The sequence below is a fragment of the Canis aureus genome, chromosome X (assembly GCF_053574225.1).
Source record: "Canis aureus isolate CA01 chromosome X, VMU_Caureus_v.1.0, whole genome shotgun sequence".
Taxonomy (NCBI): domain Eukaryota; kingdom Metazoa; phylum Chordata; class Mammalia; order Carnivora; family Canidae; genus Canis; species Canis aureus.
This window is the reverse complement of record NC_135649.1, coordinates 96,191,902-96,215,162: the sequence shown is the minus strand read 5'-3', so window position 1 is coordinate 96,215,162 and position 23,261 is coordinate 96,191,902. Positions and strand designations below refer to the sequence as shown.

The 23,261-nt window shown below is 36.0% G+C and overlaps 1 protein-coding gene across 12 annotated transcripts in view; it reads right to left on the bottom strand.

Moving 5' to 3' along the window:
- DMD (dystrophin) overlaps nt 1-23,261 on the bottom strand; it is a 2,162,139-nt gene that overhangs the window by 1,944,509 nt on the left and 194,369 nt on the right. The window contains exon 1 of one of the 12 annotated variants that reach the window (XM_077887779.1): nt 22,506-22,521. The exons of the other annotated variants lie outside the window; for them this stretch is intronic. The gene's annotated coding sequence lies outside the window, so the exon portion shown is untranslated. Of the gene's footprint in view, nt 1-22,505; nt 22,522-23,261 lie in introns of those variants that run through there. 12 annotated transcript variants of the gene reach the window in all.

Sequence of the window (23,261 nt, the reverse complement as noted above, 5' to 3'; positions counted from 1 at the left end):
ATGGGAAACATTGTAAAGAATTGGCCAGACTATATATGATTTTCAAATGAGTCCGAAGGATATATGTATGCTCTTATTGCTCCTTCTTTGTCAGAGCTCAGGTTGCCAGTGGCTGTATTTTTCCTCCAAAGGCCACAGTTCTGGTTGGGTGGCTTCACTCAGGGTGGCTACTCTATCTCTAGCTCCTAGTCACTGCTGTTCTTTCCCTCCTCAGGCCTGGGACTGGGTGAAGTTTTTCTACTGTTGCTAGCACTACTGGCAACTTCCTGTTGCTTCCCATGCCCCTTAGTACTGTGCCCCTTTATTACCTCTCATCCTTTACCCAATCCCATCATATTGTGTTTCCTGCTGATGCCCTGACAGGCAAACTTTTCATGAAATATCTGCTATAAACCAACCATTTGTTTATCACTTCATAGGAGTCACAACAGGGCCAAAGTATACCTTGAAGTTAACATAAACAAATTTTATAAACATAATTTTGCTGTATTCATATCTACCTAAAAACATACCTAGAATAGTTTTCACTGAACGTTGAAATCTGCTACATAATGGTATAAACTCTTCATCTTCCTCATTAAGGGCAAAATACATTTAAAATGACATCTTCAAAATGACAGAATTTTATTTCAAAAAAACATTATTGTAAGGATTCTTTACTTTTTTTGTAATTGAGAAAAAGAAATATAATTTATATACCTCTGATTGGTCATGACAAATAGAGAACAAGGAAAACCAAAAGGATTTATGCCCAAGAATGTTAACTGCACTATATTAAAAAACCAAAATTTGGTAACAGCCCTAATGTGCAACATTAGAGGATAAACAATATACTAAACAGGTAACAATTTGAAAAATATGTATCAGCATTATGGAATGGACAAGGATCCATGGACATTGCATAGATGGTGGCTTAATCCAATCAGATACTGTTTTAAACTGGTATAACCCAAAGGACATAGTGTACTGATTCAACATTAGTTCTATATTATAACTACATGAGAGAATATTATGAAACCATTTAAATGGCAATTACATTTTATACTACGAAATTAAACACTTCTAAAACTAAGTGTATTTAGGAAAAAAGAATTTTTAGGAGAAAGATGTGTTAGATGTGGATACTCTTTCCCCCATTTTAAAATTATATTTTAAAAATTTCCTTTGAGTTCCATGTATTTCTTTGGTAAAAAACAAACAAACACGAGCAACAAGCAAAAATCAATAGTTCGGACTCGACTAATGAAATTGTATCAACTATGAAATTTCTCTAAAGTATCATGAAAAAAAATAAAAATATGTTTGGAAAGAATATCTCAATAATCAACCTCTACTAATCTTTCTGGGTTAAATTCACCTCTCTAAAATCTCATCAACTGCTAGCAAATGTCTTGATTTTAAAAGACAACCATAATCTGTGGATAGAAGTGTCAGTGTGTGACACCAAGGAAGCAGCAGGTAGGAACAGAGAATGGGATAGTATATTCTGCAGCTGTGTGAGTAATGGGACACCCCTAAGAGCAGTTAGTGACAGGAATTTATCACTGTTTTAGAAATTCTCACATTAAAGGTGCTTTGTGAGAGACTGGAGTTTGTCTATGTGCTTATTTATTTGGTTTTACATTTAAAGAAAAACATTTCTAAATATAACAAGGAGGCAACTGTAGGGTTAATGTCTTGATAAAGCTAAGGATTGACCTCAGTTTTGGGGTCAATCTGGATTTAACTCTAGATTTTGCCACTCAGCAACTGTAAAACTGTGTAAATTACTTAACCTCTGTGAAGTCTAGTATCTTTATAAATAAAATAGGGATTAGAAAAATTACTTCAAAAAAAAAAGAAAAACTACTTCAAATGGCTGATGGAAAGATTTAATGTGATAGTGTGTCCTGAATCCTCAGTGCCTGATATATTATAATTAATAAATGTCTATTTTCCTTTCTCAATTGAGGAAGGGAGTAATAAACATGAAAAGAAAGGTATTACCTCATTGTCTTTTTATTTGCTTATTTTTGGTTATACAGGTATCCCTCACTTTGCAAAAGTTTGCATGATACCACTTTGCTTTTACTGCCCTAAGAGAAGGTCTCTTGTAGAAGTGAAGTGGTGTGGCTCATACTTTGTAAAAGTGGGGGTACTCTTTGCTTTACATCACTTTGGCTTTGGAAGATCTCACAGGAACACTACTTTTGGAGGGCAGGACAAACTGTACGGGCTAATTTTTTTCCTATTTTAGTAAAGCTGTTCTTTTTTAAAATGGCTCAAATTCAGGTAATTGAAGATGTTTCATATGGTATAAATTTACTTTTCCATCATTTTGGTACTCAAATAATCTTTCTACTTTGATTAAACTTTTAAAGGCTTTCAATATTCATTCCAAACTATTTAAAGTTGAGCTTACATATTCAAGCTCAAGTTTGAATTCAATCCAAACTTCCTAAACTTTTCTAAGACATTAAAATAACCACTGTGCTCTAGATTCACAAGACTTCATAGGCTAGTTCCACATGTCATATTTAATTAAGTTCAAGTTTGTTGCTTATCACAATAGGCATCTTTTTTTGGAAAGAAAAGAATGTTCCCACTACTACTTCGTTGACTTGGTTTTAAAATTTATTTGCCAAAATAATTGTCTTTTTAATATAATTTAAAAGAAACGTAGTATGTTTCAATAGCGTACTATTAAATTTTTCTATGTAAGAAACCCCCAAAGAATGGATATTACCCTGAAAGCCTAGCATTTTTCTTTTAGTATTCTACTTTAAAATTCAGGCTTTACACTTCACTGAGTATAATGTGTTAGACTTCAAGGAATTAAAGACAGTGTTATTTGACAAAGTTCTAATTAACTTCTTGTACAGTTAAACTTTTTTCTCATCAATTTTTTTCATGAAATACTTCTCAAATGTTTTCTCATCAAATGACTGCTTAGAAATGGATATTTTATTTAAAAAAAGAAAGTATTAAAGACAAAATAATGCTAGGACTAAAGTGAGAGAAGAAATAATAATAATAATAATAATAATAATAATAATAATAATTCATTTCTGTGAATGCCTTATCTTCAACTAAAATGTGTTACTATACACTATGTACTAGTTCAGGTCTAGAATCCATTCTGTTTAGCTGTCTCATAAGAGCTCAGGAAATACTTATTGAATCACATATAAATTAGTATTCTTTTAAATTATATAATTTATATAAGTAAACAAGATATGTCTTTTTGTAATGTTTTTTTGAGTTGACACACAATGTTATATTAGTTTCAGGTATACAACATGATGATTTGACAAGTTCATACATTATGCTCTGTTCACCACAAGCGTAGCTACCATCTGTCCCAGATATTGCCATTACGATATCATTGACTACATTCCTTATGCTGTGCCTTTTATTCCCGTTGCTTATCCATTCCATAACTGGAAGCCTGGATCTCCCACTACCCTTCACCCATTTTGCTCAACCCTCGCTCCCTCCCTTCTGGCAACTATCAATTTGTTCTTTGGATTTATAGGTCTGATTCTGCTTTCTGTTTGTTTATTCATTTTTTTCTGAGATTCCACATATGAGTAAAACCACATGATATTTGTCTTTCTCAGTTTGACTTATTTTAAACAGCAGAGTACCTCTGAGGTCTATCTTTGTTGTCTCAAATGGCATGACCAAATATATATCTTGAATTGAAGCGCAACCAAATATTTGTTGTTAATCTTTTTCCTTGGCACGAAATAGTTGCCTCATGTTTCAGTGACCCACATCGCATCCCATTACATACTTAAACCTATAAATGGCAAAGGGCTTAGGAATCCATAAATGGAATAAATGAAGCATGATTAATTTCCTGTGACAAGGGGATAGGGTCTTTTCTCCCCTGAAGACTACAGCCAAATAATATAGACAGATATCTGACCAAAATCAGAGTTCTTACGGAAAGAACACAGGCGTGAGGCTGTTCAGTAAGTAGCTAATGATATCTGCTAGAACTTCACCTACAATAAAAAAAAAAATCAGTAATGTTAATTACCAGTGATACTCTTCTAGCATCATACTATCAAATGTGGCCAGAATTCCTATGAATTCTGGACCTTAATTTCTTTTTAAAGTTAAATTTTACTTTCAGCCTCTCAATGTATTTCCATAACTGACTCCTAGAAAAGTATCATTACTTATGCCTTTTTTCTCCTGAGTCATCAGATATAAAAACATAAACTCAGAAAAGAAGGGAATCACTAAAAGCCTATTGCAGAAAACATGATTTCATAGTAAAACTTTTTTAAGGCAGGCAAGTTTAAACGAATGATGAATAAAAACAATGAAAATCTTAAGTAGACAGTCATTATTTCTTTATTTTTTTCCTAAGAACAGAATGGTAATTCAAATTAGGTGATCCTAATTCATGATTAATTAGGTCCTCAGGGGAACAATATAAATGAGAGTAATTTAAGAGGATATTGATGGTTTTGGGCAAAAGAAGAATTGATAGTACCCATTAGGATTTTGTATGATTTCTTGACTCATGAATAAATTACCGATTTCTTTAAACAGACTCCTTTTGCAGGTAAACTTCCTCCTAGAATCTGGTCACACTGTATAAATTCTAAATGAGTTAGTTAACTTAAATAAAGTTTTACTTTAGCACAGAAATATACACTATTTATCTTTTTAAGTAATAACATAATATTTTTGTATTTTTTTAAAGATTTTATTTACTCATGAGAGACACAGAGAGAGAAGCAGAGACATAGGCAGAGGGAGAAGCTGGCTCCCTGAGGCGGGGGGAGTCTGATGTGGGACTCGATTCCAGGATCCTGGTATCATGAGCCAAAGGCAGATGCTCAACCACTGAGCCACCTAGGTGTCCCAGTGCTTTTGTATTTGAGTAAAACTTTGACATATAGGCATTGAGCCCTTCTTAATTCAAGAAAAGTGAATTTGTAAAGCCGGCAAAAAAAAATCATAGCTTAGGGAAATATCAGTCATAACCTAAAATAGTGGTTACCTCAGAGAAGTTCACACGCTCAAGTCAGAGACCATACTCCATTTTTCAATCTCCAAAGGTGAATGGCCTTTTAGTCATTGGGGCTAAATAGTGGATTTTTGTTTGTTTGTTTGTTTGTTTTTAAGGAAGCTCTATGCCCAACATAGAGCTTGAACTCACAACTGGAGATCAAGAATCACACGCTTTACTCACTGAGCCAGCCAGGCACCTCAGAGCTAAATATAAGTGAATGAAGTAACCAATTTAATTAAAATGATTAAATTCTTCCCTCCTCCCCCCAACCAAAATGAACAGAGGCTGAAAATTAAGGTCTTACCCATAGCTCCAATCGCAACATTTTAAGATGCCTATTCTAATAGGAGGAAGTTTGTAATATAGATATTTATATTTCTTAGTAAACCGCACATAGTAAGTGCTTATTAAATATTTATTCTTTGAACTATTCTTTATGGAATTACTTGCCAGTGATTTTCTAAGGCCAAACTATAAACATATTCAGAAGTGTTCCTTCTTACCTTTTTCCTTCATATTATTTTCCCATTATTAGTCTCACAACAATGTGAATGTGTGCACTGTCTTCACTTAGCTCCCCCTGCGATATCAAGTTGTTTTTTTTTTTTTTAGGATTTTATTTACTTATTCATGAGAGACCCAGAGAGAGAGGCAGAGACACAGGCAGAGGGAGAAGCAGGCTCCCTGGGGGGGAGCGTGACACAGGACTAAATCTCAGGACCCCAGGATCAGGACCTGAGCCTAAGGCAGACGTTCAACCACTGAGCCACCCAGGTGCCCCAATATCAAGTTTTATATCAGATATTTTTCCCTTCTTACTTCCAACGGAGCTTTTAGTTGGTTATCAGATCCTGTTGGAGCTGACAGGCATTAAAAATGTAAAATATCTAGTTATGTGTGGCTGTGAAATTCGGGGAGAAATAGAGATTTCCAGATGGTTTATTATTCTCTGTGCAATCATGTTTCCAACCTCTATCCTGTCATGCTATGGCACTTCTTCATTTATGGCAGCAAGTGGCTAAAAGCTTTTGTGGAAGTTGAGTGGACGTCAGAGCACAAGCAGGAATTAACTCAAAATGCATCAGAGGGAAAGCTTTCAAAAAGAAGTTTAAGCATCATAAATGTCAAGGGTGCAGGAATAAATATCAATTGCTGTCAAGACATATTTAACAAAGTTTATTAGAAAGGCAGCAGGAGATGTGAAAATAGTTTAGGGGAGTTGAGACACTAAATTTAAATCAGCATTTTTTTAAAAATTTAGAAATTCATAAACTCCAACCAAGGAAACTGATACTCTCATAAGTATAAATTCTATGGTAATCATTATTTAAAACCCCATATTGACTATTAATTTATGCATGGGGATTCATATGCAAAATAACAAAATCGCATTTATAATAGAAATGAGAACAAAACATCAGAATTTGTAACAGGTTAAAGGAAGCATTAACTCTAGTGGAGGAGAGTTAAGTTCCTAAAGAATCATTTATTCACTCATCCAGAAAAAATTGTAATTATTGTGTTCATGTCATAATTCCAGGGTTTTTAGAAAGTAATGATGAATTTAAGTTAAGAGCATGTAAATTTCAAAGTATACTCTTTAATATAAAAACATTTTTCCTTGGGCACCTGGGTAACTCAGGGGTTGAGTGTCTCTCTTTGGCTTGGGTCATGATCCCAGGGTCCTAGGATCAAATCCCACATCAGGCTCCCTGTAAGGAGCCTGCTTCTCCCTCTGCCTATGTCTCTGCCTCTCTCTGTGAGTCTCTCATGAATAAAAAAATAAAATATTAAAAAAATCTTGTCCTTAAATAAAACTAACCTCCAAATGCAATAAAATTACATTTTTATTGATAGGGGAAAAGGATCTTTTAAAAATATACTGTTTATAGGAAAATAAAGGAAGAAGGCCAAGCTGATTGATTTGTTAAAGAAGCAAAATCAAGCTGGATATGGTATCAACAATATATTGTTTTGATAACAATAAAATACTATATTTCCATTAAATACAATAAGTACAATGACTACTGTTTTTGAACACTTTTAAAATATCAATTAGACATTTTAGTATAATTAGTCAACATAGGGATGTTGATTATTTTCTCAGTTCAACTTTACAGATGAGAAAACTGAAACTCAGATAGTTTAAAATTTTATACAGGATTACACATTTAAGAAGTGATTTAAACCCAAGTTTGTTCAATTGTAAAGCTCATACTCAATGAAAATTATATTCATGATTATATTATCAATTTTATTGGTCAGTTAAAAATTTAATAAAGTAGATATATAACCAATTTGTACTACCAGTAATATAAATGAATCTAATTATGGCCAGTTGGACCACAGTTAAATGTGTTATATATTTTAATTTGTTTTATTTCACCCTAGAATATTAAACTTTCCCACTTCAATCACTTTTTAAATATCCCTATGCTTATTTTTTGAAAATTAAAGATAACTATTTAATTTCAAATGTAATTTTAGATTGGTTAACCAGTGTCCATTCAGGTCTCTGCAGATATCTGATTGAAATGAAGGCCGTGGGCAGCCCAGGTGGCTCAGTGGTTTAGCGCCGCCTTCGGCCCAGGGCGTGATCCTGGAGGCCTGGGATCAAGTCCCATGTTGGGCTCCCTGCTTGGAGCTTGCTTCTCCCTCTGCCTGTGTCTCTGCCTCTCTGTCTCTGTCTCTGTGTCTCTCATGAATAAATAAATAAGATCTTTTTAAAAAAAAAGAAATGAAGGCCAATAATAAGAGTCTTAAAGAGAATTATTAGAAGAGTTGCTTAACAAGTGAACTCAATGGAAAGGGAGAAAATATTTGCAAACCATGTATCTTATACCGAGTTAATCTTCAAAATATGTAAGGAACAATTACAATTCAACAGCAAAAAGACTTATAACCTGATTTAAAAGTGCACAAAGGACTTCAATAGATATTTCTCCAAAGAAGACATACAAATGGCCAACAGGTATCTGAAAATATGCTCAGCATCACTAATCATTAGGGTGATGCATATCAAAACCACAATGAGACATCCTCTCATATTTGTTGGGATGGCTATTATTAAAAAAAAAAGGCAAGCATTGGTGAGGATGTGGAGAAATTAAGACCCCTGTACACTGCTGGTAGAAATGCAAAATGAGGCAGCCACCATGGAAAACAGTATAGAGGTTCCTTGAAAAATTCAACACAAAAATACCATATGATCCAGCAATCCTACCTCTGGATATTCATCCAAAAAGAACTGAAATCAGGATTTTGAAGAGGGATCTACACTCCTGTGTTTATAGCATCAGTATGCACAAGAGAAAAGGGGCCCAAACAACCTAAGTGTCCACTGATCAATGAATGGATAAAGAACATGTAGTATATACTGATAATGGAATATTATTCAGCCTTAAAAAGGAAAGAAATCCTGTCATTTGCCACAACATGGATGGACGCAGATGATATTATGCGAAGTGAAACAAGTCAGACACAAAAAGAGTCAAATACCATATGATTCCATTTACATGAGGTATCTATAATTGTCAAATTCACAGTCAAAGAAAGGAATGGTGGCTGCCATGGGCTGGGAGAAAGGGAAATTTGGAGTTACTAATCGATGGGCATACACGTTCAGATAAGGAAGAAGAATAAGCCCTGGAGATCTGCTGTACAACACTGTACCTACAGTTAACAATACTATATTGTACACTTAACAATTTGGTGAGAGGAAGGTCTTGTATTAAGTGTTCTCACCACAATAAAAGAAAACTTAAAAAAGAGAAGACAAAAGAATGAACTTTCTCATTCAACGAAGAACATAAGCAAAATTGTCTAGATGAAGGGATCAGTTTAAACAGACTACCTTTGTCTGTTAATGTGTCTTTCAGTCTACTAGGTTTCTTTAGTTTCTGGAAATCATAGCTGCCTCTTTGGATGACCCTCATTATAATCTAGACAGTCACCTCGACATTTCTCCCAGAAAGCCAGATAAAGCACAAATTTAGAAAGTCTGAGCATGGCATATAAAGCTTCCTTTGACGATTATAACTGAAGAACAACTCTGTGGGTGTTTAAAAAATTATTCCAGTTATGTGGTTCAGTCTCTTGAGATTTAGTGGTAGCCAATTATGGTCCACAGGCCAGAAAAGTGACTGATCATTGTCTGAAGACATGCCGATAAAGTGGGCAGGCGAAACATTCATCTTTTTTTCCCCCCTTACAGGTAGATGTTGATTGAAATAATGAGAGATTTAAAAAGCTGACACAGCTTTGATCCCTTTTTTGATGCTTCCTGCTGTTGTCTACAATGTTACTCTTTATAAAATATGGTCAGGTAAAAGAAAAAGCCAGTGCATAGTTTCTCCCCCCTAATGATTAATAAAAACGACTTGGCAAATAGAATTCTGCACATTGGCAAATGTAAACAGTGCAGGAGGCCCTCGACACAGTAAAGAAAGAAATTTTGGACATTGTCACACTAAGCTACTCTCTGGTCCCTGACCCTGCATGCTCTTAAGGGGTGACTATGCACCCACTTTTATCTTTTCCACACGCCCTGTCTCACATGTTACCGCTCGTGAAACGATTACACTTGCTTCAAGACCGAATCAAACGGTCTTTCCAGCCCTCCCGGCTGGGACGGTCATGGCCAATTTCACAGCATCTGGTACGTGCCTCTATTACTGTTCTGCACCACGGTATTATATGTATTTGCCTGTATCTTTTCTAGACATGGTGTTCTTAACTATTTTTGTGCTATAGATCCTTTTGGCATCTGGTGGAGCATATGGAACACTTCCCAGAATGTTTTTAAAAGCATAAAATAAAAAGAAAATCATATAGAAAGACAAAGGAAATTAATTATATTGCAATATGGTTACCAAATATTAAACATAGGAATATTATATGCAATTAATGCACTAGTCAAAGGTGTAATGATTAACATAAATTCAAACTAGTGGTTAATACAAATGATCCTTCAAAACATCTACAGCAACTAGGATATGATATAAAAATATTGGTGATAAATTCACAGATACTGCTAACACTGTATTGTGCAGCCTGTCTTCATGATTGGGAAGAAACGCTAATTTTCAGTTAGAGGTTAGTGAAAATAAGGATGCAGTTTTCCCCCCTATCCTGCTCTGTGGACCCCGGATTCAGAACCTTGCAATTTGACTGCACGGCCTCAAGGGCAGAGTTTTTGATTTGTTTGTCGTTGTGTTGTTAGTACAGCACAGAACTACTGGCATCATACAAGTGCTCCACAAAGTTTGCTGAATGGTGGCTGAATTGTGTTTTGAAGGCATGGCTGCTGATTTTATCATTGCCATTATCACATCACAACATGCGAAGGATTTTGAGACTTCTGGTTTGGTTGGCCACTGGATGCTATACATGGTGCTATGTATATTCTTCTGTTTGCCCAGACAGAAGCTTGAAAACAAAAACTGAAAATCATCTGTGACTAAGCGATTTATGTTTATTACATTTTTTCTCTCCTTCGCCCTAAGTCAATAGATGACTATGGAGATGTTGATAATCTGGCTGATAATGTTCTCATCCTTAACATCACTTTTGTGGTTACGGCTTCAATCTCTAATCACAGAACCCAAGAAGATGGGAGAGGACAAATATCACTAATTTCAGCCTTTCAAATACAAGGATCTGACACCAACAATACTGACCCGCTGAAAGATATTCCACTATTAGACAATGAAGGTGAGAACAACAAAATGCTCTGTTTCCTGACTAATGGCTATTTCTTTATTATATTAAGGGGCCTGCCCAATACTTATGGGGAGAAAATGAGCCTGTCATTCGGCTGTCTCCCAAAAACTGGTACCTGATATCATATAAACCAATAATAATCTATGATTAACTTTTCAGCTCTCACCTGTTTTATTTTTAGCATAATCCTTGGTATAGCTATACGTGACTTATTATCATGTTCAACTTAATCAAATTAGATGATCAACAAAATGACAAATGCCATTTATCTGAATGTGTTTTAATGACACAATTCCAACAATGACACAACTCTATTAGTACAAAAAGCAACTATAAAGGGACGCCTGGGTGGCTAAGCGGTTAAGCGTCTGCCTGTGGCTCAGGGCATGACCTGGGGTCTTGGGATCGAGTCCCACATGGGACTCCCTGCATGGAGCCTGCTTCTTCCTATGCCTGTGTCCCTGCCTCTCTCTCTCTGTCTCTCATGAATAAGTAAATAAAATCTTAAAAACAAAACAAAACAAAAGCAACTATATAAAATAAATATCTCAGACATTTGCCAAATAGATGTAATACGCAGAACATGTGTAATAACATATAGTAATTTCCACTATAGCAGAATTAAAACAAGTCTGTTTCCAACTTTCCCAACCAAAACTTCTTTCTAAATTCAGAAAATTTCAAAGAGATTCCATAATGCTACACTGCTTGTTAATGTTAAAGACATCAATAGATAATTGCTTGAAGAAGAAAATAGGCTTTTTCAGTAACAATAACAAATGTGCCACGTAACTGGAAGTGTATCAGCCTATCCCCTTTGATTATAAAAATAAGATTTTGGTAAAATATGACGAAGGATCCTTACAGTGTAACTTGATCATAGTCTATCTGAGTTATAGTTATTGGCATTATTATCCTAAGAATTGATTCTTCTTCATACGATTTTATTATATTCGCTATAAAAAATAACCCTTTGTATAGCTTTAATATAATATTAATTTATTCAACATTTAAAGGTAATATCAGGGCAGCCCTGGTGGCTCAGCGGTTTAACACCGCCTTCAGCCCAGGGCATGATCCTGGAGACCCAGAATCGAGTCCCACATCGGGCTCCCTGCGTGGAACCTGCTTCTCCTTCTGCCGGTGCCTGTGCCTCTCTCTCTCTCTCTCTCTTTCTGTATTTCTCATGATTAAGTAAATAAAACTTTAAAAAAATAAATAAAAGTAATATTAACTGCATATATATAAGAAAAAATATGCTAGGCACTGTTCTTTATGTTAGCTGTTTGGTGGCTAATCATTTCTCTCGATCTCAGAACCATAAGCGCAGTATTCAACAAACTAATTGGAAAAGAAGTTTTTAATGTGAAAAGTATAGAGTTCTTGATGTTTGAACAAAGATGAGCTTTTAATACTTTCCAAATAAAAAAAAGAAATAGGTTTGTTCTCCTCCTGGCTCTAGTAAATAGGACAGACAATCGCAAAGCAGGTATTCTAAAATATGAAACAAAATTATCATTGCTGAAAAAAAAAATCTAGCATCTGTTGTAATACAGAGCCATTATAATGCAATTAGACAGACTAAGGACCAGATGCTAAGGAAGCAAAATTTAAAAGATAAAGCATGGTATTATTTTGGTTAATGAATTTAATTCCAAATGCTACCGGAGTGATTCATGGACTTTTTTACCCTAAAGATTGGTTGTCACATGTTCATCATGCATTTTAACATCATGCCTATATACGATATTGAGAAAAGCAAATTATCTCTCCCAGAACATTTGATGTTTTAAAATGAATTGACTGTAGGTACTCTCACAGGTAGATGAATAACTTGCCAATAGTGATATATTACTCTTTAAATTTATACCTTAAAAAGGTAAGAAATAGGTGATGCTATAAGTGGAATAAAATTCTATGAAACATATTCAAAATGAAATATATTTTAGAAATCTTTAAAATGCAATAACTCCCCCCCCAATATTCTCAATCCCCTATTCTTCTATAATGGGAATACATGCCAAAATAAATCCAAAAATACAATTTAAATACTACTTCAAGAAATGTGTTGCTAAAGTTAAAGCCCTTTAGCAGGTTCACATTTTATATTTCTATCTACAGTTGTCTCTAGTACTCATTATTTTGAAAATAAAAGTCTCCTGTACAGTAAGCTTGTTAAAATGAAAGTCCAAATCATACCAGAAGGGCATAAATAGGAAACAAGAGAAGAAAAATAAGTAACACAAGCACCTGCTAACTCATATTTAACAAGTTTACTTTATCAAGTTGAAAATAAAATGTAGAAGCAATTATTACGCAAACATAAATGATATTGTATTTTCATAGACGTGCAACAGTAGCTCAAAAAGCAGAGTCTGTGTTTTATTAATATGGTCTGTATTTAATGCTTTTATAACTTACTATACAGGGGAAGAAATTTGACATCCCCAGATTCCAGTTTCCAGGGAAGAATGATCAGATCAGGGAGGTACAGTGATTTTAATTGTGCTAAACCTATCAGCCAATGGTAAAAAGTTCTCCTAAAGACTCTCTATCTTAACAGCAACTACTTAGAAAACTGTAAATAGGGATCCCTGGGTGGCACAGCGGTTTGGCGCCTGCCTTTGGCCCAGGGGGCGATCCTGGAGACCCGGGATCGAATCCCACGTCGGGCTCCCGGTGCATGGAGCCTGCTTCTCCCTCTGCCTGAGTCTCTGCCTCTCTCTCTCTGTGACTATCATAAATAAATAAAAATTAAAAAAAAAAGAAAACTGTAAATATTTATTACAAAGCAGTGGACCTCATTTGGATATTCAGGAATCAATCATTCTACAACATACACTTTCAGTTAGCAGGAGCATTGAAGATATGCTGGGAGACACCACATCAGCATTAACAGTGACTATACGATGAGAACATGTCTTTTCTCACTTATGCTTATTGCTAAACATCTGTTGGATAAATTAATGAAATTCCCAACAATAACAAATCCACAGAAAAGGAAAAGTAATTCTTTACTTTCTTCTGAAACATTCACTCCACATACAGTTAATTTTTCTCAAGCTAAGTGACAGAAACCTAGAATATATTATGCTGTGGTCAAAGCCAGAAATGACACAATTGGCCATCACAGACAAAGGAAAAGAATTTTTCCTTCTAATGAAAGTGTAATGCAGGGATCTCTTGAACAAAAGGAGTTATAGTAGAGGGATGTTCATTCTGTGGACTGTGCCTAAACTATGGATAAATATGGTAAATATATGGCCATCAAAGGAAACATTTTATGAACACAGTATTAGTCACATAATGTTGAAAACATTATCTGGTGCTTACTCTTTTGTCAACAATGAATCATAAACATGAAGAATCTAAAACATTGCACCTGTTCTCATGAATTTTATAAAAAGTTAGCAGAACAGAGAATTCACAGGAAATCATTAGGAAGTAATTAAGTTGAGAACTGGGTAAAAATGTAGAATAAAAGTTCAGAATAGAGTGAGGTTTGAAGCAGTTAGGGAATGTGTTGCGGTAGCTACAATACTAGAATGGATTTTTGAAGATGGTAACACGTTAGAACCAAAACGATTAGATAAGACTCCAGAAAGGAAGAAGGAGCCTACCAGGATCAGAGTGATTGAACTGGCCTATGTAGGAGACAGAATATTTCATGCTGAGAATATAAAGAAAACACATCTTAAACCCATAAGAGCACACAAATCAGAACGAGAGGATTCATATTGCTCTCGACTTAAAAGAGGATCTACTAGATTTGAGAAACACCCAGCCAATTTGCAAAGGTCCTTGGACCTTGAATTTTTGTGACATAGCTATTAAAAACACTGTTATTAAAAATAATTCATCTTTATTATTGCCTTTTACTTTTTTGCCCTTAATTTCATTTGATCCCTGGAATTAGTGAAAACGGTCAGGAAAAGATCAATATTATGTCAGTTTTTCATTTGTATTTTTTCTCCCATTTTGTTGAAATATTATTGATATATGACACTGTGTAAGTGTAAGGTATATAACATATGTGGTAGAAATATTAAAGATCAACTCTTTTTTGGATGCAAAGAGTGAAGTCCTCTGAAGATAAATGATTGATTTAAAGGCATACAATAAACATGGGACTCCTCTCATGTGTCCTGATTACAAAACCATCACCTACTTCTATAATTTCCTCACACTGAGAATCTGAAGCTTTTATCCTGAAGACATGTCTAGGATGTCTGAAACCTTATCTTAAGAGAATATGGAGAAAAAAAATCAATTACAAGATTATCTCAACCTGCTTAAATTTGCATGTAAAATATCCTTCATACCACCATATATTATGGGACACAACAGAAGCAGAAATGAAACAAGCTTACCAGTGAAGACCCGACTACTCTGGAAATGTAGACAATTCAGGTCATTAGTCATGGAGTCCTAAGGGAAAAAAGCATGCCTGATTCCACACTAGTAAAGCCAGAAGCTCCCTAATTTACATCCCCTACTTGGCTGAGGATATCAGATGTGTTCGGGTTGGACAAGTTCAAGACTCTTGCTTGAGTAATTTTAAGGAATGTAACATGGTCTGAATAGTAATTGGTTATTTAATCATCCTGCTTGCAGAGCCAACATAAGCTTGCTTCACTCTTAAGCACAGAATAGGACCAACTGCCTTACTCAGTGCTAGGAAGAGAAACCTGCATCTGCATATAAGCTTTAAAGTCAACCAGATGTGAAATCCTGAAATACATTTTGAAAATCCATGGATTAGTGATAAAATGAATGAGAAAACTGAAGTCTCTGGAATGAAATATTTTTGGTATGTGATCACCTGATACGCTGCCCTCAGAAGTCCTCTCCAATTTGGTGTGCTGAGCCACCCTCAGCATAGCCTTTCTTGCATCATGGGTATTATATTAACCAATCCAACTCGACTGTCCTTGTGTCACATCACATTTCAACACTAACTTTTACTCCAGTTCTCCATCTCCTTATCCACAACAATATGCCCCTTTACTGATTTGAAAGGGCTTCCCACTAAAACTCCTACTACCAACTACAACTTCTCTGACACTAACTCTAACCCCCTCACCTAGAACAGCTCGTCATCTTTAATATTAGAGCCACTCACTCCCATGTCACACTATCCACTGTGTGATGTCTAGCCTAGCCTGGGTTCCAACTGACCACTTCTGTATTCCATACAGAGAACAACATCTCAGACCACATATATATAATCTTCCACACAATCCAGAGTACTGAGTTATACCTAGTGTCTCCTTTCTCCAAATGTGTACCCTTTGCTATTGACGCATCAAGTGATGTAGAGATTGAGCCTCAGTAAATTACTATTTGCCCACCATCAACTAACCTCTATTCTTCTCTTCTCATCAATGCATTCAGCAAAAATGGGTATTAAGCTAAGGCAATGTGGCCGGCAATATGCTTGTTACTGTATATACAGTGATAATTAAATCTGTTACAGGTTGAGTGAGGAAAGCACCGCAGGCAGACACAACAGCAGCAGGTCAGTGTGGCCGAAGTGCAGCGAGAATGCAGAGGAGGAGAAGGAGGAAAGACATTGATCTATCAGAACAATAATGCTCTTTAATCAGATATGAACACAACCTGGTTTACATTTGTAAAAGATCACTGTGGATGCACTGTGGAGAATGGAGTAGATGGGGTCAAAAGCACCAGTAGCAGAGACAAAGTAGGGGGGTGTATTGCCATGCTTAGCGGTAACTGGGAATACAATGAAATCAAAAGATATGGATGATGTCATCTACTTTCTCTGCTGTTCCATGAGTCTTTTATTCATGTATTGTGACAATCTGGCACATTTCCTAGAGTCACTCTTCTAAACCTTCCCACTGCTTTTCAGGTTCACAAACTGTTTCCTTCTTCTCCACCTCCCATCCCATCTTAGTTACTAAGCAGAGCACAGTCATCCTGTGTGAGCTCCCTCATGCTCCCTCCTGTCCTCTCTATTGCCCTTGCCCTGACTTGTAAGCATGGGAAATAATCTATCTCTAGCACTCTGTGTTAATTTTAATTCTCCCCAGACAGACACCAAGGTGAGGACTTAGGTTGCAGGTAGCTTTTCTTTTGGATTTCAGAAAGTACCTCTGAGAGGGTGGAGAAAGAAAGCAAGATTTAGGAGGAAGAGGGAGGAAATGATAAAGGAGGTATTAATGAGCATATCAGTAATGGGGGATAAGGGGTTCGATTCCATTGGTGACCTTCTGAGAAGTGGTGTGGAACATGCCTCCAAACTGTCCTTCCAGAGGAGAAGGAGGCTGGGGTGCCTTTCCAAGGACTCCCATCCTCTAGTAGTTAAAGCTTGTTCCTAATGACATCACCCCCCTCTCCCAATATTTCTGGCTCACTCCTGTTTGCAGCAGAGCAAGCTCCCATGGTGCTGGAGTAAGCCCTTGGGCAGGGCAACCAAGTAATAGACAGGAACTTTGGAGATGGTGAGTCAGGAACTCCACTGAACTCGGATGGGCAAGGAAACATGGAGTGCAGTTCTAGCACTCTATGTCTTCTTCTCACCCCCCCCCCCCCCATTAAGACCTTGTTTATTTCTTCCCTCTACTGGAGCACTCCTTGAAGGAATTATTGTTATGAGCTACATAAGGGACCTTATAAATCATCTAAACCAGCCCCCTTACTTGAAGATTTGAAAATTAAGCCCCCCAAATCTTCAGTGAGTTTTGGGATACCATTAGCAAACCTTTTGTTCAGTCTATAAAATGTATATTGTGTTTTATATATTTTTATAGTGTTGTATATATTTTTAGGTTGCTCAATAGTATGAACATTCATTCATTAATACCTTGATATCACATTGCCATATATCAATATGTACTACCTCCTACTGGTTCACAGACATTAAAATCTAAGCCAGTATCTGTTATGTTTTATAATCTCTATTCCATACTCAATTGAAAAAAAATTGCAGACTTTTAAGAATGGGCTAATTGTGGGGATCCCTGGGTGGCTCAGTGGTTTAGAGCCTGCCTTCAGCCCAGGGCATGATCCTGGAGTCCTGGGATCAAGTTCCGTGTCGGGCTCCCTGCATGGAAGCTGCTTCTCTCTCTCTGTCTTTCTCTCTCTGTGTGTCTTTCATGAATAAATAAATAAAAGTCTTAAAGAAAAAAGAATGGGCTAATTGGAAATATCTGAACCACAAAAGCTATTTATGATCAAAACCCTCTCTACAGAATATTTTCATCTGTGCTATATTTGGCCTTGAGTAGAAGAATTGTTTTTATTGTTGTTTTGTGGTTGTTTTTTAAACCAAGGGAAATATTTTCAGGGTCCTGGAAATCTCCAAGGTAAGTGTTTAAAAACTGTGCTTGCAGGAGTCTGTCAGTATTTTGGTAAACAGTATCTGAAGCATAACTATAGTTTATTTGAACAGCAGGCTAGTTCACACAGAAATTGTTTCATTCATTGGAATGGCTTCACATGTGGTATACTTTGTTTTTAATTTGGTTTAGTTTATGATTAACAATTATGATTCTAAAGGTGGTTAAATAACCTAATATATTGCATAAATGATCCTCTCTACAGCAAGGGGCATACTTAACATATACTTTTAATTCACACTGGACTGATTTGCATCAAAAATCTTTAAGTCAAATAATCGAAGGCAACTAGCCATGATAGATCATTTCATCATCTTTAATTATATGGCAAGATTTTTCCTCCTTGCTTTCCTTCCAAAGGGCTTTGTTAGACACCACTGACGTTCCTTTCTATTAGCGAGAGATTCACTTAGATCTCCTGATAATTGTGTGAGGACGTCAGCACCCCTTACTCATTATTTTCTTAACTTTAAAAAAATCTTTTTGGAGAATCTCTTAACTTTCAAAAAAAAAAAGGAAAAATATCTTTAACATATTGTATTTTGAAGAGACTTGAAACTAAAAGAAAGTGCACTGGTGTGTGTGTGTGTGTGTGTGTGTGTGTGTGCCTGTGTGTCTGAAGAGATATGAATTTGGCTTGACCATGAGAAACCTGGAAACTGAAAAGGTGAACAGATGATCGTATCCTGAAAGACTCAAATGAGTTTGTCAAAGAAATCTAGTATTAATAATAAAAACAAACCAAAAAAACCCAAATGCCTTTGGTTCTCACATTCGGTTAATGATCTACTAGCTTTCGGAATAAAATGTCACAGATATTACTCATTTGCCAAAATAAACGGCATTAAAAATTGAAATAGAAATACCCCTTTCTTTTTTTTCCCTGGGCAAGTTTGCCTGTAGGATTCATTCATAGAGCTAATTTATTGAATGCTTGTTACATTCAGGCAGGATTAAGTGCTAAGGATTCCATGATGAAAGCCAAGGGATATGAAGGTCCTAGCAGAGTGTCAGTGTTTTTGTTTTGTTTTATTTTTGCAAATTTATACTCCAAAATGCCATTAAAGATGGCTTTATTTTCATAATAAAACCAAAACCTATCGCCATAAATATTATCAATTTTAATAATTATCTGTTGCTTTAATCATGAATGGGGAAGTGAAAAGTAATAAACTGATAAGTGAGCCAGTCCACAATAAATCTCTTGCTTTATTATTTGAACATTAGAAGTATGGCACATTGCCTTTTAAGCATCACCCTCTTTCATCAACTTGGAGTAGTATGGGAATTAAAATAGCATGAAAATGCCATCATAGCTCTGATGATTTCTGAAGCCTATACAGGTAACATGTGACAGGCAAGACTAGACAGAAAGAACACCGTAAAACTGAAATAAATGACGGTATCTATTTTCTTGATGTAAGTTATCAACAAAATTTGAGAGAATGAGTGTAATAACATCTCTACTTCCTTAAAGGCCTCGTGCTCCCAACTCTAAGTTACGAACATCTAAATTCCAGTAAAAGTCAATTATCCATATTATACACTGAATCTAAATGTTGTACCCGATTAGAACATATCAAAGCTTAAATTTTACTGCAAGAAATGGACCGTAACGAATGAGCACGTAACTTAAAAAAAAAAAAAAGCAGTAAAGATGACAATTTTTTGAATGCTTCAATTCAGTTATTAGCATCTTAAAAGATGTGTTTTAATTTTTTTCTTAGAGATTATAATTAAATAAAACACCCAAGCTTGTCAGGGTTTAAGTTTGCAAACTGTGGCTTCAGTAAAGTGAGTTGGAAAACATTCTATTTATACTGATCCAAAAGGGGAGATTTGATGTATAGACTCAAGTGCTTAGAAAACATGGGTCATGTTCATTTTGTTAAAAGTATCACAGACTTTTTACTTACTTAGGGAAAGTAGCTTGGGGAATAAGAATCAAAAGAGTAATTAAAAACGGATTATTTACATATTTGAGAACTGCTGACCAATTGTTTACTTTGTAATATTATTGCTAATTTCTGTGGAACAATAATTTCCCAAATAGGTATCTGATATTTCAATGTGCTAATCATTAATTGAACAAATGCCTCAATTTTCTGCTGGATGTGTGTTTATTTTCTTGTGCAGTGGGAAACTTCTCTAAACAGTGTGTAAAGAGTACCCAGGTAACTGGGCTAAGGGGCAGAAAATAAGCATTCTCTTTCTAATAATGAATATCAGCCAAATTCTTTTTTCCCCATTCATTCGACAAGACATTTATTGAACCCCCAACAATTCATCTGACACCTAGATCTCAAGCCATTTACTATTTCTTGAGCTTCTTCCGTATGCAATGCATTGTTTACTTTCCTAAGTTTTTTATCCTTTTATCAAAAATGTAAACTTTCAGAGAGCAGAATATTTTCTTTGCCCTTTAATCTCCCACCAAACTGAAATAACCTAGCCATCCTTGGCGATTCACCATTCTCCCAATTTCCTCTGAGTCTACCCCCTCTGCCTAGAATGTCCTCCAACTAGATGAATCCTCAGGAGCCAAAGTCTTATTCTACCTAAATCTTGGCAAGTCTGATTCATAAATGAGAATCCTCTCATCTTGCCAGTGCTTCTCAAAGTATGGTTCCCACACCAGCAGCATCAGCATGTCCCAAGAAACCTTTTAGAAATGCAAATTCTTGGGCCACACCTCAGAAGGACTGGATCAGAAACTCTGGCGGTGAGGCCCAGCAAGCCATATTTTAACAGGCTCTCTCTCACAACACAGGGAGAGCCACTGTGCCCCTCTACCTTCTTCCGGAGTTTTTCCGAAGATCAAAGGAGAAAAATTATGTCATGGGGATTTGAAGGAAACAAATAAATAAATCCAGGACTATGTAAGCATAATTTATTAAATAGGTCAAGGATTGTTTTTAACTTATTTTTCTGTTTCTCTATTTCCTCCTTAGTTTGTACATGCATTTAAAGATAATCTCAGCAGTGTCAGCAAGCTTGGTGGCATAGTTCAAGCTGTGAGGGTTCAATAAATAGGTCGGTAAACATTGCAAATCAACACAGCTTTTGATGAAATGTCAGGCAAGACAGAGCTGAGCTATATTCGGCTCAGCTTGAATTCATAAACCATTAACTGGCCTCTGTACTTCCAGGACAATCTGTCTGATGAATAAAACACAAATAGAAAAAATAATAAAAAAATCTTTAGAAAGAGATTAGTAAAAGGCAATCTTTAAGTGAGAAATGGCAACCACTTAGTTCAGAGCAAATGAGAGAGAAGTCTTGCAAAAGTGGGTAGCTTTCCTTACAGATCAAGTTATGGGACAGCGTGGGATCAAAATATACTTTTTAACTTTGGACTCTTTACCTCATATATATTCATAATTTTAAAAAAGCTTTTAAAATCCTACTTCTTTAGCTCTGCCCTGACCCAAAACTAGACATCTTCCTTATGACAGAAAAACTTGTCAGCAGAGATAGGAATATTAACAAAATTGCCCTAATTTAGGAATTAACGTACTTGTAATATACAGTTCGTATATACCGATAACAAATCTTTCCTGATTCGGAATTTTAGGATCTCTTAAAATTAAAAAAAAAAAACCCACAGGTTAACATGACTATTCATAACTCCTTTTTACTTTACTTAAGAGCTAGCATTTCTCAGTAAATGTTGAACCTTTAAAATCATTCTTAAATATTTCAGGTAAGTAGGCAGCCTGGAATCATTGTTTACCACTGGCAGCCCAGTTTACTTCCTAATAAGCTGTGAGTATCTGATCATGTCTCAATTACTCTTCACAACAATCCATATTATTTTCCTTTTCTTTGACAAAAGAAATTTCTTAAAACTATATATATATATAAAGAAACTATATATAGATACATAAATACATATATATATTATATATATATATATATATATCTCACATAGGTGTTTCTATTGTTAAGACATAAATTCTTCACATTAGTTTTCTATTGAGTTCATGGATTTAGCCTAGGTCCCGAGAAACTGGATTTGAAGTAGAAATATTATTGTTTATTGGTTAAGGTCTGGGTCATTAAGTTTTTTTTTTCCTTGTCATTTCATATCAGAAATAATTTTAGATTCCTCTAAAGACCAGGCTCACAAAAGCCATAACCCCAGAAGTAGAGTCTGGGCCCCTTGTTATTTCAGCGCTTTTCATTATCCTATAGGTTGCTGATGTCAAACCCCTTCCCCTCCTTTTCTCACAACAAAAGTCCTAATTTAACTTTTAGAGAAAGCCATAGGGAAGAGGAGGGATCCAAATTTACCCTAGAGGCTGCAAACTGACCCAAGAAGTCACCTCTGGGGACGCCTGCTTCCGAATGCTTGTGGCATTTATCATTCTTCTGAATGGCTGTGGCATTTATCTGCAGCTTTTACTCACCAGATGAGACCTCAGACATTTCAAATTCTGCGGTGGCTGGCTACACCTTCATAGGAAAGCTTTTTGCTGATTTCCCTGTTGGTACTTTTCTCTTACACATTCTATGGGGTCTGAGAAACCTGGAGGTAGAGTCATAGCCAAGCACAGATAAAGCCGGTACATAATCTCTGCCCAGCTTCACAAAAGCAGACAAACGCACAATCTTTTTGCACCTGTTTCTTCCACTCTGGTTGCCGTGCAGAGTGAGTTGATCTTTAGGGATTCACAGGGAGCGTTTTGCAAACACTCCCCTCTCACAGCAATGGTTTCTTCCCTCACAGGCTCAATCTACCTGATTACGTTCCCTTCTAATCAGTAACCTCCGTTTCTGTAGTAATAAGTGTGCCGGCTGCCTTATATAGGCTTTCTTGGAGACTGAAGCAGAAACCAGAGAGCAGAATTAAAGGAGCTGATGATTATGAGGACACCTGTATTTTTGTCTAGCCTTCATGTGAACTCGGCAGCGCACTCATTTATGCAAACACATTATGAAAGAGAGCAGAAAGGAGGGCACAGAAAGGAGAGCCTGGACCTATGAAGTTGTGCACCTGTGAGACGCTGGGCTGGGGGAGAACGCAAGTCCAGCAGTGTCCAGTGGTGCTAAAAACACATTCGAACTTCCTATGAAAATGTCAAAATAGAAGCGCTCAACATCCAAATACCTCCCTCCAGACAGACTTTAAAAAATCAGTTCTCCAATCTGCAACAGATTTACAC